This window comes from Tasmannia lanceolata, unplaced genomic scaffold (assembly GCF_043159265.1).
Source record: "Tasmannia lanceolata isolate RefF3 unplaced genomic scaffold, GAP_Taslan_0.1 ptg000029l, whole genome shotgun sequence".
Lineage (NCBI taxonomy): Eukaryota > Viridiplantae > Streptophyta > Magnoliopsida > Canellales > Winteraceae > Tasmannia > Tasmannia lanceolata.
Genome location: NW_027518706.1, coordinates 5734769 through 5748912, shown reverse-complemented (window position 1 = coordinate 5748912; position 14144 = coordinate 5734769).

Below are 14144 nucleotides of genomic sequence, written 5' to 3'. Positions count from 1 at the left end.
AAAGGACTTACCTGACAATTAAATGCTAAAAGACAAGATACATGCGCGCATGTATCAAAACATAGTTGTGCTGAAATCATTTCTCTTGTTTTTACTTCTCTTATAGTTTGACAGAGAACCCGTCAACCTCAAATCTCAATTAATCACTCCTCAATGGATTGGAATTGAAAACTTTTTCCTTATTTTCATGTGGTTAGAGTAGAGTAGAAGGTGGTGCTGTACCATTCACCCTTCCTAAAACAGGGTATTCTTCACGCATCAGGACAATAGTTCTAGGATTTATTCTTCCTAAACCTGGTTTTATATTACACATCACGGAGTAATATAAAATGCCCTTTATTCCTCATGATTAATCATAGTTAGCAAAACTCTGTTTAAAACGACATTTTTTCTTTTTGTTTTATTGTGTGCCGTTTAAAACTTTTACAAAGAATAAAACTCTGTTTTTTAGGCAAATGTTTTAAACACGTTTAAAATGCATTTTAAACGTTTTAAACACTTTTTTTCGACCAACTTTCTAATTTTAGCGCCACCATATTTTGTAAATGACAAAATTCTAAACTCATTTCTTGTGTTTCTGCTTTTTTACTATGGTTTTTTCAACCAGTACCGTATTAAACTCGAATTTATTTGTCCCGTTTTTTTTTGGTTTTGCCAAATCACGTTTTGCTAACTATGGGATTAATTGGTTTGTGCGTGATGAGTCCAATAAAGGGAAAAAAATCAAGGGGTCGCCTAAAGGAAAGAAAAATCGATGAGAAAGCAAAACAAAACCTAAAAAATTCAAAGGAGAATAAAAAGAAGAAAAAGTAGGAGAGTGTTTCTCACCAAAATAGGCATGTCTCACTCCATACAAACTTGAAGAGAGGGTTTCTCCAATACTGAATGTGAAGAAACCCATTCATCACATACAAATTCAAATGAAAGCAGAAAAAAGGATAATGAAGAATAAAGCCTTCTTCCACAAACTTATATTTAATTTCCAACATGTAGCTACCTTGTTTTAATTAAAGGCTTGGTAATCATCTTCCATAAATCTCCTAGGAAGGAATGATCAATGTATTGTAATGGAAACCTTCACACTCAAGATTTGATAGTAATTTTGTATTAATAGGTGAAGAAAATATAGATATGAGAAAAAAACATTACTTGCAAGTGGAAGCACCAAACAAAACGCATATAATATAACATTAACTTACAAATACATCAAAGAAATAACATGTAAAATAGTAATCTTTGTCCAATGGGAAACAAAACGGATGTAGAAGTGAATTTTTTTTTTCGTAGTATCTAAAAAATTACTTAGGTTAGATAAACCTTCAGTGACAAATAAGGCCCTATTTCATCATTCTCTGTGGATCCCAGCACCAAGATATATGTTTCTAATAGAACACATTTCCTTTACAACGTCTCCCATCTCCATTCGTTCTCTCAGAGATTCTGCAGAACACACCACTCCAATCCTCACTAAAGATACCAAACAGTCCTGCAAACGACGTATCTTGTCATTGTAATTCTCAGTAATGTTTGTGGCTCTTCCTTCATTATCATCTACAAGAACTAATGGATCCAAAATCTCCATCACTCGATCCGGCCAAGACAACTGGACAAATTTGTGAAGACTTAGGCCATCCTTAAACATTTCATCTGTGGGGCGCTTTCCAGTGAATATCTCTAATAAAAGAATCCCATAGCTATACACATCTCCAGTTGTGGACACATGACCACCTGCCCCATATTCTGCAATTCCACACATCTTTTACACTTTTTGTTGTGATAAAGGATATAAGATGCCAGTTGGAAACTAAAAGCAAATATGAGGTTTGATTTTGAAAAAAAGGTGAACATTTTATCAAAGAGATGATAGATAATTGAATGATCTCTTCACATTTAGAAACCTAAGTTTCATGGAAAGAGTCTAGAATTTTTAGAGAAACACATAAGAAACGATTTAGCACAATGAAAGAAAATATAGATGTTTTGTCCTATGTTGCATTGCCGATTTGTGGTTGTAGAGAATATCTTTTTTCATATTCTAAGGGTGTTTGTTCCTTCTACTTATAATGCTCATATTTTATAACTATAACTACAAAATTGGCGTCATACAAGAAAATTTTTATGATTTGTTTAAGGAGCAATTTTGAGATTTAAAGAGACAATAGTTGTGCCCATATCTTGTAACTAAAACTACAAAATTGCCCTCTACTTGGTAATGGTATACAAGGTCATTTCTTATGATCATCCCAAATAATTTTGGGATTTAAAAAGGGACATGAGTGAACATGTAGATGAAATCAAGACCATTGATCTTGTAAAACATCATCGGGTGACTCACATGGTCTTAGTACCATCCTATATGGATACCCAACAAGGTGTATACAAGGGATTACAAAAGTAAGAGTTAGATTTTTAGATGAACGGCCTTGTTGGTGTTTGGATTTTGAAAATTTATTTTGAATCTAAAACTGATTATTGTCTTCTGGTTTGGAATTTTTTCTATGGCGTAATTTTTTTTACACCATATGCATAGAATGGGTGGGGCCCACCCACTTTCCACATGTTTTGATGGGTGAGGCCTACCATTTTATTCATGTTTTGATGTTGTGCATGCATCCCACTATCTCCACCCAAGCCTATGCATAAGCTGGGTCCCAACTAGAAAAAAGGACGGATATATCACTTCCCCTCATGTTTTGATGGGGGCGTGACCTATACTTCTTTGGGCTACGAATGCTTATTTACTCATAAATCTTATGACTTGTGAGAGCTTCAAAATTAATTTGGAAGACAATGAGGTGAGGATTGAACCATCATCTCGTATCTTTAGTAACTATGATACATCAAAACATGAAAAATCATTGGATTTAATTGAGTAAATTTTTTGTGGGCAGAAAAAAATATAAATAATTTTTAAATTGAAAGTAATTTGAATTAAAATTTGTGTAATTTTTTTTTTACTTTAAGATAATTTATTGATTATTATATAACAACTATTTTTTGCCCCCTTGTGGGGCAAATTCCTAGCTCCGCCTCTGGCATAGGTAAGAGTGTCAGAATCTGACACGGTTATCTATTGTCAAATTCAGCAAACCTCAAAAAGAATGATTTGTAGATTCGCCAAAATATTTTAATCAATTGTCAAATTTTAATTTTTTACATAATAATATTATTTTAACTAGTAACATATTTAAATTTTGATAAGTTCAGTAGATATAATATTTGGTTTTTTTAAGAAAATTACTAATAGGATGGGTAAAATTCAAAATGTGTGATAATTATGAAGTTGTGGTAGTAGCATCCAGTAAAACAGAAAACAGATAAAAGAGATCTAGAACTGTCTTAGAGACTCGTGCAATTTGAGACGTATGTGTCCCACACGGGTACTTCACCCATTTAGAAGAATCAATATAACATGGGTTTCGGCCAATCAAGTCATGTAAGTGATGAATTGCATTCCACTATGTATTACTAAAAAATGCTAGCCAATTTTGGACCATGATAATTTCTCAACATGATTTTTTCATCTAAAACCAACCAAGTCTCAGTGATTACACAAGCAAAAGCACTACAAAAGTAGATTAAATTTAATTTCATACTACTTATATGGTAAAACATAAGTAGAAGTAGAAGGAAAGTGAAATGATGTCATTTTCTAAGTACAAACAAAATAGTTGAAAATGTCAAATCTTTAATTTCACTTTCATGTTGACTTGGGAGAGGCAACTTAAAAGGCAATTGTTGAAAAATCCATTAAACACAAGGAAGTAGAATGAATAGTGCACACCAACCAAACGTGTCTCGGAAAGGGAAATGGCATCATTTAACCTTCCCTTCCAAAAGAAACATTATTTCAGTCACAACATTAATCCAAAAGTCTCGTATTTATTATTAGGAATTATGAGAAACCTCCTTGACTTATAATGATCAAACACCTTAAATTTAGGATAATTGACAAATGGAACTTAGGATAGTTACCAAAAGGCTACAATTATTCGCATGACCATGTTTTCATTATGAGTAAGACTCACATTGTTTTACACTTTTCAATGAGCTACTGAGAGTTTTGTTTGGAATTGTAACAACCTTTGATAGCTGGCTAAACAATAATCATTCCTTGGATTTGTCCACATGCTACTCTTGCCTTGCCCTAGCCTCTGCATTCCTGATTCTAGATTGGCCATATATAACGTATGGCAACTATAAATATTCCTCCATCTTTTCTCTTCCGATCGAGGATTGCCATAAATTCATTCCTTGGATCTCTCTCTCTCACACACACACACACACACACCGCATTCTTACGATCCTAGATGGAATGAGGTAATGCATCACTTATTACCCTAGGATCACCAAATAGGGATTATGAGCCCTAAGTCCCTGACATGACTCTGTATAGAACCATCTAACCAGACTAGAAAAGTGCTGCTTGTCATGTGCTCAAGCTCTTTTGGAGAACATAGTTCATCTTTCTTCCAAACCACTTTTCTTTGAAAAAAATCACCAAAAGTTGAAATATTTGACTAGGGATTAATAGAAACAACTATTTATTAGAAAGAAAGCAAGGGTTCTGAGTGTCAGAACCATCCTCCACTGACATCTAGAGGGAAGTGTGTGCACCTTCAGCAGATGGCGTGGAGTGAACTTGTGATGTGCCAATTGGGAACTTTGGCGGCAGTCATTAATCTGGAAATCCTTGTGAGGCCAATGCAAGAAAGTGGCTACTTGACCCCCACCCTTCGTCTAAACCAGTGGAATGAAAACAAATACCTAACTCTATGTTTTTTTTTTTTGAAAATTGACATTGCATTAATAGACAAAAAGTATTGGGCGGGGACAAGATGTCCCATACATGATACTTAAAAGTGGTCCGTAGACCCATTACAAAGCCTGTTAGATAGGTGAGATAACCGGCGACACGACTAACATGGACTCCCAAAGGACTCCTTCCTTTGCTAGAATATCCACCGCCTCATTAGCCGACCTCCTATGATGCTCAATCCTAGGCTCCAATAATCTTATTAAGTCCAAAATCTCCACAATTAATGCAGTCCCACAAAATTTACAGATGTAGTAACACAAAATCTACAAATGCAAGAGTAGACATTGTGTTATACCTTCGTGGATGAGTAGTTGCTAAATGTTTGGCTTTGTCACACTCCTCAGAGTGTTATACCTTCGTTCAAGGGTGGTTGACGATCGTCCAGCTCTAGACAATCTTGGCAAATGGTTCACCCAATCTTTGAAATGGCAAAGGGGTTGCGCACATGGTTTCAGGCTATAGCAATGATGCCCAGCGGTAGTGGGATCCAATCGAACAGGGGTTCGTCCGATTGGCCAAGTCCAGGACGTTTTGGTCCTTCTTGAAAAGTTGGATAATTTTGAAAAAAGGCACTTTTCATGGTACTTTTGCTTCTTTCATTGGAATATATTTTCTCACATGGGTCTTTGGGGTGTTTTACTGCTCTAGCTCATTTAAGAAGCACGATTTGATTCATCATTGGAATGTTGGGCCATTTTTTGTTGAGAAACATTAGTCATGGGTTTTTTGGAAATTGATTTACAAAATTTCTCATTATTTTCTAATAATATTAGAGATTTTATTGAATAATTGAATAATTACTTCTTAGAATTTTTCCAAAATTATAATTTTTTAACCATTAACATGATTAGCATTTTCTACACAACTATTTTGCATAAAAAAACTCATGGTCATAGCTACTAAAAAGGCCGCCTATTATTCGGGTGACATGTACGAGACCACTTGATGTAAAATAACATTCCTATATACTTTGTCAATAAATATAGAAATGCTATCAAGTAATTTTTTTGGTTCAAGATGCTAATTTAGCCTTTGTTGCAGTACATTATATACCTAATAAGTGAGAAATATCTTATAAAACTCATTGAGAATAGACAGGATGACGAAAATTGATAAAATTATTACCTGGAGCAATGTACCCAATAGTTCCCTTTAATCCAGTTGTGCTGCTTTGATCTTCAGATGAGCTCTGAATGATTCTTGGATAAAACTTGGCTAACCCAAAATCACCCACATGAGCATTCATGTCTTCATCCAAAAAAATGTTGCTTGGCTTTAGATCACAATGAGCAATCGGTGTATGGCCATGATGGTGAAGATAATCCAACGCAGAAGCTATGTCAATTGCTATGTTTAATCTCTTAATGAAGTTTAAACTTCCTAATTGATGTTGCCCATCTAATTTTTGAATGCAACCACTTCTCTAGACTCCCATTTGGCATGAACTCAAGCACGAGAGCTTTGAAATCATTACCTCCAAAATCGATGCTTGAACAAGAAGTTATGATCTTCACAAGATTTCGATGACGAATGTTTCTCAATGCGTTGCATTCAGCTATGAAACTCTTTGAAGCTCCCCTTAAGTGAAGGTTGAGCACTTTGACAGCAACAACATTTTCAATGCGACTAAGGATTCCCTTATAAACTGATCCATAACTTCCCGTGCCTATCAAATTGGCGGAAGAGAACCCATCTGTTGCTTTACAGAGCTCTGCATAAGAAACCTTAAAATGCCGGCCCTCCATAGAATTAAGGGAAGATGGTTTCTTCCTTGACTTTCTTACCCAGTAAAGTGAAGCAGGGACACACAATAAGAAAATCAAACATACAACCGCACTTACTACTATGATGAGTACTCTAGAAACATGGGCTTTTCCTCGTCTGTCATTAGCTAGCACTGGGCATGTAGGCAACTTTAATTCTGGGATACCACCACAAAGATTATCATTTCCCGTGACTGAAATTGCACCGGCACTTCCAAAGACCCCTTGTTTTGGAACTTCACCCTTAAAATTGTTGAAAGACAAGTTTAGATACTCTAGAAACTTAAACCCCTCTAGATATTTTGGAATCTTCCCTGAGAAGTTATTGTATGAAAGATCAAGGACTTCAATGGATGTTAATGTTGTAAAACTGACAAAACATCTCCTCGGAAGGCGTTACCATGCATATAAAGTTCTCGCATGCTCTTACAATTTGCAAGAGTGCTTGGGATTTCACCTGACAATTTGTTCTGAGAAACATCCAATCCCTCTAGAATTTTCAAGTTACCCACTTCTGATGGGAGGGAGCCAGTAAAAAAATTTTGAGCCAAAACGAGTCGTATTGATAGTGAAGAAAGGCCAGTAATTTGTTTTGGTATCGTACCTCGGAGGTTATTTTGAAAAAGGCTCAATGCTAAAAGTTTTGTACAGTTTGCAAGAGATAGAGGTATGCTTCCTTGAAGGTTGTTAGATCCTAAATCGAGGTCAGTCAATTGAGTAATATTTCCAATACTGTATGGGATTTTCCCGGACAAACTATTATTTCCCAAGTAGAGTTGATGTAAGTTCTGGAGCATCCCAATTGAAGCGGGAATAGAACCCGTGATGAAGGTTGAATATATACCCAAATGTTGTAAATTGATGAGATTCCCGATCTGACTAGGGGTGTTACCAGAAATTTGGTTTTCTCCTATTGCGAACCGATAAAGGTGAGTTGAGAGATTGGCTATGTAGTTGGGAATTGGGCCAGCAAAATGATTTCTCTGAATGGACAATTCATTTAGGTTACTACAGTTGGTCAAAGAAGTGATAAATTTCAAGTCGTCAGCTCTACCAAGGCCTAGGTAATTATAGCTCAAGTCAAATCTGAGTAGATTCTTTCCCCATCCAATATTTCAGGCACAGGTCCGCTAAACTGGTTTCTATCCATTTGAAGCCATTCAAGACTTGAAACATTGGATAATGAATTTGGAATGTGTCCGGTAAATTGATTGTCTCCTAAAAGTAGATATTTGAGTTTAGGAAGGGAGAATCCTATGTTGGGTGGAAGGGTTCCGTGTAACTGGTTTTCTGTCACGGCAAACTGCTCAAGAAACGAGAGATTATTATAAAAAGAGGAAGGAACCGTACCGGATAATGAATTTAAAGAAAGGGAGATCGTTTTCAAGTGATTAATTCGACCCAGGTCATCTGGGATGTGTCCTACCAAACTATTTTCCCTGAAATTGAGATACATGAGAGATGAAACGTTCCCTAGTTGAGGTGGAATGCTCCCTGTAAGATTATTATTATAAAGAAACAACCAGGATAGCTTCGGTAGAGTGCTAAGTTGGATGGGAATTTTCCCTGTCAACTCATTGAAACTCAATTCGATGACTCTGAGGACCCTACAGTGGGTGAGATTGGATGGAATTTCCCCTCCCAAAGAATTATGACTCATATTAAGATGTCGCAGTCTAAATAGACGGCCAATATCTTGGGATATTTGGCCATTGAAGCTGTTTTCTTGGAGGTGGATTTCCCTAAGGAAGGTGAGGTTGGATATGGCAGGAGATAGAGTACCCACCAAGGTCTGCCCACTGAGCAAGTTCTGCCCACTAAGGTTCAATACAGTGACCCTTTGATGCACGTGACTCCATTCCAGTGGCAGAAATGGAGAGTATGGTTCCATGATGATAAGGCTCCAAGAGGATCACTTGTTATCCCATCCTTAAAAGCGAGCAGAGCCATTCGATCGGTTTCATTTCCAAGTAAGGTGGTGGTGGTTGCAGAATTCGAGTGTACTACGTTCATGGCTAGGAAGAGATTTACAGAGAAGATGATTGACCAAAGCACACTAAGAAGACTCATACCTGGTAGCTCCATCCTGATTGAAGCTCTTCTTGTGCTGGGCTTATTTTTATTTTATTTATTTTTTGTCTCCCAATTTCATTTGATCACACTCGACCTTTATACAGAACGAAATGATGATCACACCAGAATAAGAGACCCTCTACTTTTTATTTAAGAAAACAATTTAATATTTAGTATTCGACTGAAAATGGTTAACTACTTGAAGATAAATTCAGCCCCTCTAACTGGCACCAGCCGCCCCTCTCACACTGATATCGACACATACATTTTGATACTGACACCACTAACACACTAATATCCACACTTATCTATTTTGATACTGGCACCACCCACACAGTTATCTATTTTGATACTGACACCACTCACACCGGGACCATTTTTCCACCGTCACTTCACGCGGCAGATAAATTAAGTTTGAAAAAGACACGAATACCCTTTATTTATCGAGTAGTATGGCCTATGGTTAACCCATCAAAAAAAAAAAAAGGTATGGCCTATGGGTGGCATTATGATCTTCCCACCCCTCCTTTGGATTTATGGAATCTTGTGGAAAAGTTTGGAAAGGGGAAAAAAATTAAAATTGCCTACTCTTTACTCATGGAAAAAATTACTTGAACCCACCTTGTTCAATTTTTATTTAGAGAGACCTTCAGTTTATGATGATATTCCTCTAAATTAACCATGATCATATTATTTCTCTCTAAATTGTGGGAAGAAAAAAAATTCTAGAGAAAATTTTTTCCAACGGAATTTTTTTTCTTTCAATCCACAACAATCCATTTCTTTCACTAAAATAATTTTGTCCCTCGATGTACTGTTTTCGTTTTGCTGTTGGGCGTACTCTTTTTTCTCCCAAAGGGGTGGAGGCACATATAGCATGAGTGGGCCATGGCCCTCCAATGAGTTGCAAAATCCCTTTTATGGTTTATGGCTCTACATGCATGCTTAGCTAGTTTAGTGGCTTTATATGCAAGCTTAGTGGCCATGGGCCCCCCAATAATCAATTCAGGCAAGTGTAAATTTGTCGATTAAATGAATTTGTGTCGATTAAATAACACGGCTTGCGCAGAGCTTTTGGCCCTCTTTGTTTTGGATTTTTAGAATCAATTTTGATTCCAAAACTGATTATTGGATGCAAATTGCGTTTAGTTTTGAGTCCAGATGATCTGTTTTGGATCAAAATCGATTCACAAAATCCAACACAAAAACGGAAGAAAAAAATTTCTAGAGAAAAAAATTTCCATCAGAAAAGTTTTTCTTTCAATCCAAACAGAGCCACAGGAATCCATTTCTTTCACTAATAGCATGAAATTGTTATGGTGGTAAGGGCTAAAAATCTATTCTAATAGGGCGGGGCCTGGGAAAGGCTAGATGTACGCAGCCTTACCCCTACTTTGCAAAGAGGACGTTTCCGTGACTCGAACCCGTGACCACCAGGTCACAATGGAGCAACCTTAAAATTGCGCCTACGCTCGGCCTCGACTAAAATCAATTCTAAATTTCCAAAACAAAAATGGGCTAAGAATATTCCATTGCTAACCATTTTTAGGGAATGAGAGTTTGCATACGTATCTGTCCACACGGATTGTAGAGCATTGGTTTTACTAGCTTAAAGGACCTATTGGTTTTGGGTTTTTAGAATTGATTTTTAGTTGAAAACTGGTTATGTCGATTCTCATAATCCAAACGAACAAGGAAAGCAAAATGAATCATATGAAAAGGGAAATCGATTTTAGGCGAGGCCTGGGAGGGTGACTGATAAATTCACACCTAAAGAATTCAGTTAGGCGAATTTATCGTTGAAGGGGCAACTTTATCAGCTCCCATCGAAGGCAAAAAAGTAGTAATTGGTGTTGGGGATTTTAAAAATAAAAGTGGTGTTGAAAATAAAAAGGTTTTAATATTTTAGAAAAGAGGTGGTTTTTAAAATGAGGAAACCTCACCAAACTTATGGTGAGCTAGCTTGCCCAATCACATGGGTCCCACATTTTGGGGAGTGATCCAAACCATTCATTTGCAAGGCCTTATCATAGATAGGGGGTGTACCAAAAATCAGCTCCATAGGATCATCCTAACCGCTCTATTTGTGGAGGACAAAAATGGGGCAGATTTGTGTCTGTCCATTCTTGTCCTCCACAAATGGAGGGGTTAGGATGATCCTATGGAGCTGATTTTTGGTACATCCCCCATCTATGTAAAGGGCTTTCAAATGAATGGTTTGGATCATCCTAACAAAGTGGGCCCCCATGTGATTGGGCAAGCTAGCTCACCATAAGTTTGGTGAGCTTAAAATATAAGATTTGCAGGCAAAACATACAAGACGAATTTTTTTGTCTCCCAATTTCATTTTAAAATATTCTTGACTCGAGTAGCGTTGGTCTTGCTCGTGTTTCACGACTTTGCTCCTTCATAACTATGTCCAAATATTCTTCCTAAAGTGTAAAAGTATTTTTTAATGGAGAATAAATTGGAGTCCTTTTCACCAAAGGTTTGGCAGCTAAGTATGAACTTGAAAAAGATAGATGAAAAAAGAAGTGAGAAATAAGATGGAATAATAGTAATGATGGCAGTCTCATTAGAAAATCTCCCTCCTTCCCCCACCATATGTTAACGCTCACAAATTTTCGTGACTAACCTTTGTAGTTAGGTCAATAAAGTACATGCCACGCTGGCATTTATTGGGTGTGTGGAGGAATGTGCCTATATGGGAATCTAGTAAGATGAACAGTTATTAGAAGACCCCCTCTAGTGCGTGTGTTCATATTTAAGCCCATAGTTGCCAAAAACTCCTTGGACAAGTGTGGAACCTGTTTCCCCTAAAATGCGTTTCTCGCGTGTGGGAAACCCGTTTCCCCTAAAATGTGGGAAACCCGTTTTAGAAACGTTTCCTAAACATGATAAAAAAAATTGGAGAAATATTTCCAAAATGCATGGGAAACATATGAGAAGTTTATGTAAAACATGTGTCAAAAAAAGAAATGTTACAAAATTTCGATCCGAAATTTCAAAATTAATTAAATAACCTTTTTAAATTATTACCAAATTTTGACCGAAATTCTGAATTTCAGGGGTCCGAAACCAGTACCGAAACCAAAATTTTAAACCATGATTAGAAGACCCCCTCTAGTGTGTGTTCAAACTTAAAGCCAGTCTGTCAAATGGGACCGAATTACTAAGAGAACACGGTTTGACTTATTCAAGGATGTAACATTACAGTTTCCAAACATGAGAAGGTGGATGATAACCACTTGGACAATGGAGGACCTGAGAATAAGGGAACTCATCATGGGTAGTTACAAAAAAAAGTTCCCGGCCTCCAAGAGAACGTGGGGTAATGAAGAACGGTTACCAGAATAAAGCTATATAAGGAGACGTTTGTCTCCATGGAAGAGGTCACAAAACCAAATCCAAACATGTTTTCAGCATTTTATCTTTTTTTTTAAGCACTTGAAACCTTTACTTTATGTAATTGTAGCTATACTTGGATTAAGTTAGCAATGAATTCATCTTCTCTGGTGTGTCTATCTCTTTAACTAAACTATCCCTCGCACTAGCGTTCTGTCAGTATCCCTTTTGTCATTTAGCTTGAGTCCAACGATCTGCTGACCGTGAGAGTCTCTATGTTTAGTCGTCACGAGTACACCTGAAAAGTCCTTTCCATCTGTGTAAGTACAGACGAACCCGCACACACCCTCACACCCTCCACACGCACACACCAAAATCAGATGGTCACACTGACTGACGGCGCAGGAGCGCCCCTCCATACACACCCTCTCTCTCTCTCTCTCTCTCTCTCTCTCTCACACACACACACACACACACACACACACATTTTATGGCTGTATAAAGTAGACACTTCAAATGAGGAAATCCGTACTCGTCAGGTCCATGAAATATAGTGGAAATGTGAAGCTAGTGATGAAGACAAGTGAGGGTCTGAGGGTTTCCATTCAAGGGGCTTACACAAGTAAGGGAGATAGGGGGAAGCTAAAGCTACACTTTTTTCTTTGCTGAATGCGAGGTGGGAAATATTGTAGGGTTAGGATTTTCTCTGTTCAGAAAAAATAAATGTGTTTTATAGGATTCTATATTTAATTGCAGAATGGTCTGATTTTGAATATTGGGTTGTGATTTAATGGGTTGTTGAATCATTATGTTTCTGGTTTTCTTCGAGTTGGATAAGCTGGGTTTTGCGGGGACCCCTACCAATTTATTAGATAAAGAGAGAGATAGAACAATAAAAGCACAAAAACAACCCTTACTCGGAACATGCGAGAGAGGGAAAAACCAAGGCGCGGCACATATGAGAGACAAACACTAAGCCTAAGAGCTCAAAATGCTCAATATGCTCAATACTTGAGAATTACATAATATGCTCAATACTTGATTCGGTGTTGCTTTGTGATGAAGGACAAGGCTATCAAATATTTTATCTAAAATCTTATGCTTTGAATGCTCTCTTTTGGTTCAATCCCTCTGTTTTGATTCAGATCTTCACACTAATTTCCACATTGTTAGGTCCTACATAATTACTTGCTGAAGAAAGCCCTGTATTATTCTTCTTTTCATTTTCATTTTTCTTTTTATCGACTTGCTAATTTCTTTAAGTTAGCTACTTTCTTTAAGTTCACTACATCAACATTTATGAATCTTCATTGCTTAAACTTTGCTCTGCGGAGGATTTCTTTACGATCTGCAGGATGATCAGCTTCTGTTGTTAGGATACAGTTGTCCAACACTAATTTGGTGGCCTTAGAGATGGTATAATTTTTACATTTATATATACATGCCCCCCTTCTTTTTTGTACTATGATTTTTTCGTTATATGTTATTACTTGGCATGAGTTAGTTGATGTTGCAGAAGCTATAATTATCAACTTTTTTTTAATATGTGCAGCCTTTGAGTTACAGAATATATAGGGGTGGCATGGGGTCATATTCAGGTTGTCCAAGATATGATAATCTCTAATCTTTGTTAGGTCAAATTGGGTCTTGATTTTAGAGAGAGAGAGGGATTAAGCTTGATTACATTCTCTTTTATGATGTTAAGGAACTTGGAAGAAAGTTTTGTATATTTTGTATTGATTTGCTCTCCATTTATGTCGACAAAAGCCACTCAGACAAATTGTCACTGTCTTGATACTCTATAATTAACTCAGTTTTGGAAGATCTGCTCCCTATCTTAATAGAAATATCGCATAGATATTCCACGATTTTTTCAATTCATGGAATAAGAAAGATCGGAAGTGAACTATCAGTTTTTACATTGATATTCTGGTTTTAGTTCTGAGTTCTGACCAAGGTTTTAAATTTCGGTTTCGGTACCAATTTTGGACCCCACTGAAATCCGAAATTTCGGAGAAATCCGAAATTTGGTATTTCAGATCGAAATTCTGGACCAAATTTCCGAAATTTAAGCCTAAATTTTGTAACACTTCTTTTTTAAAAAAAATAAAAATGACATTTTCTCGAAATTTAGGATTTCGGCC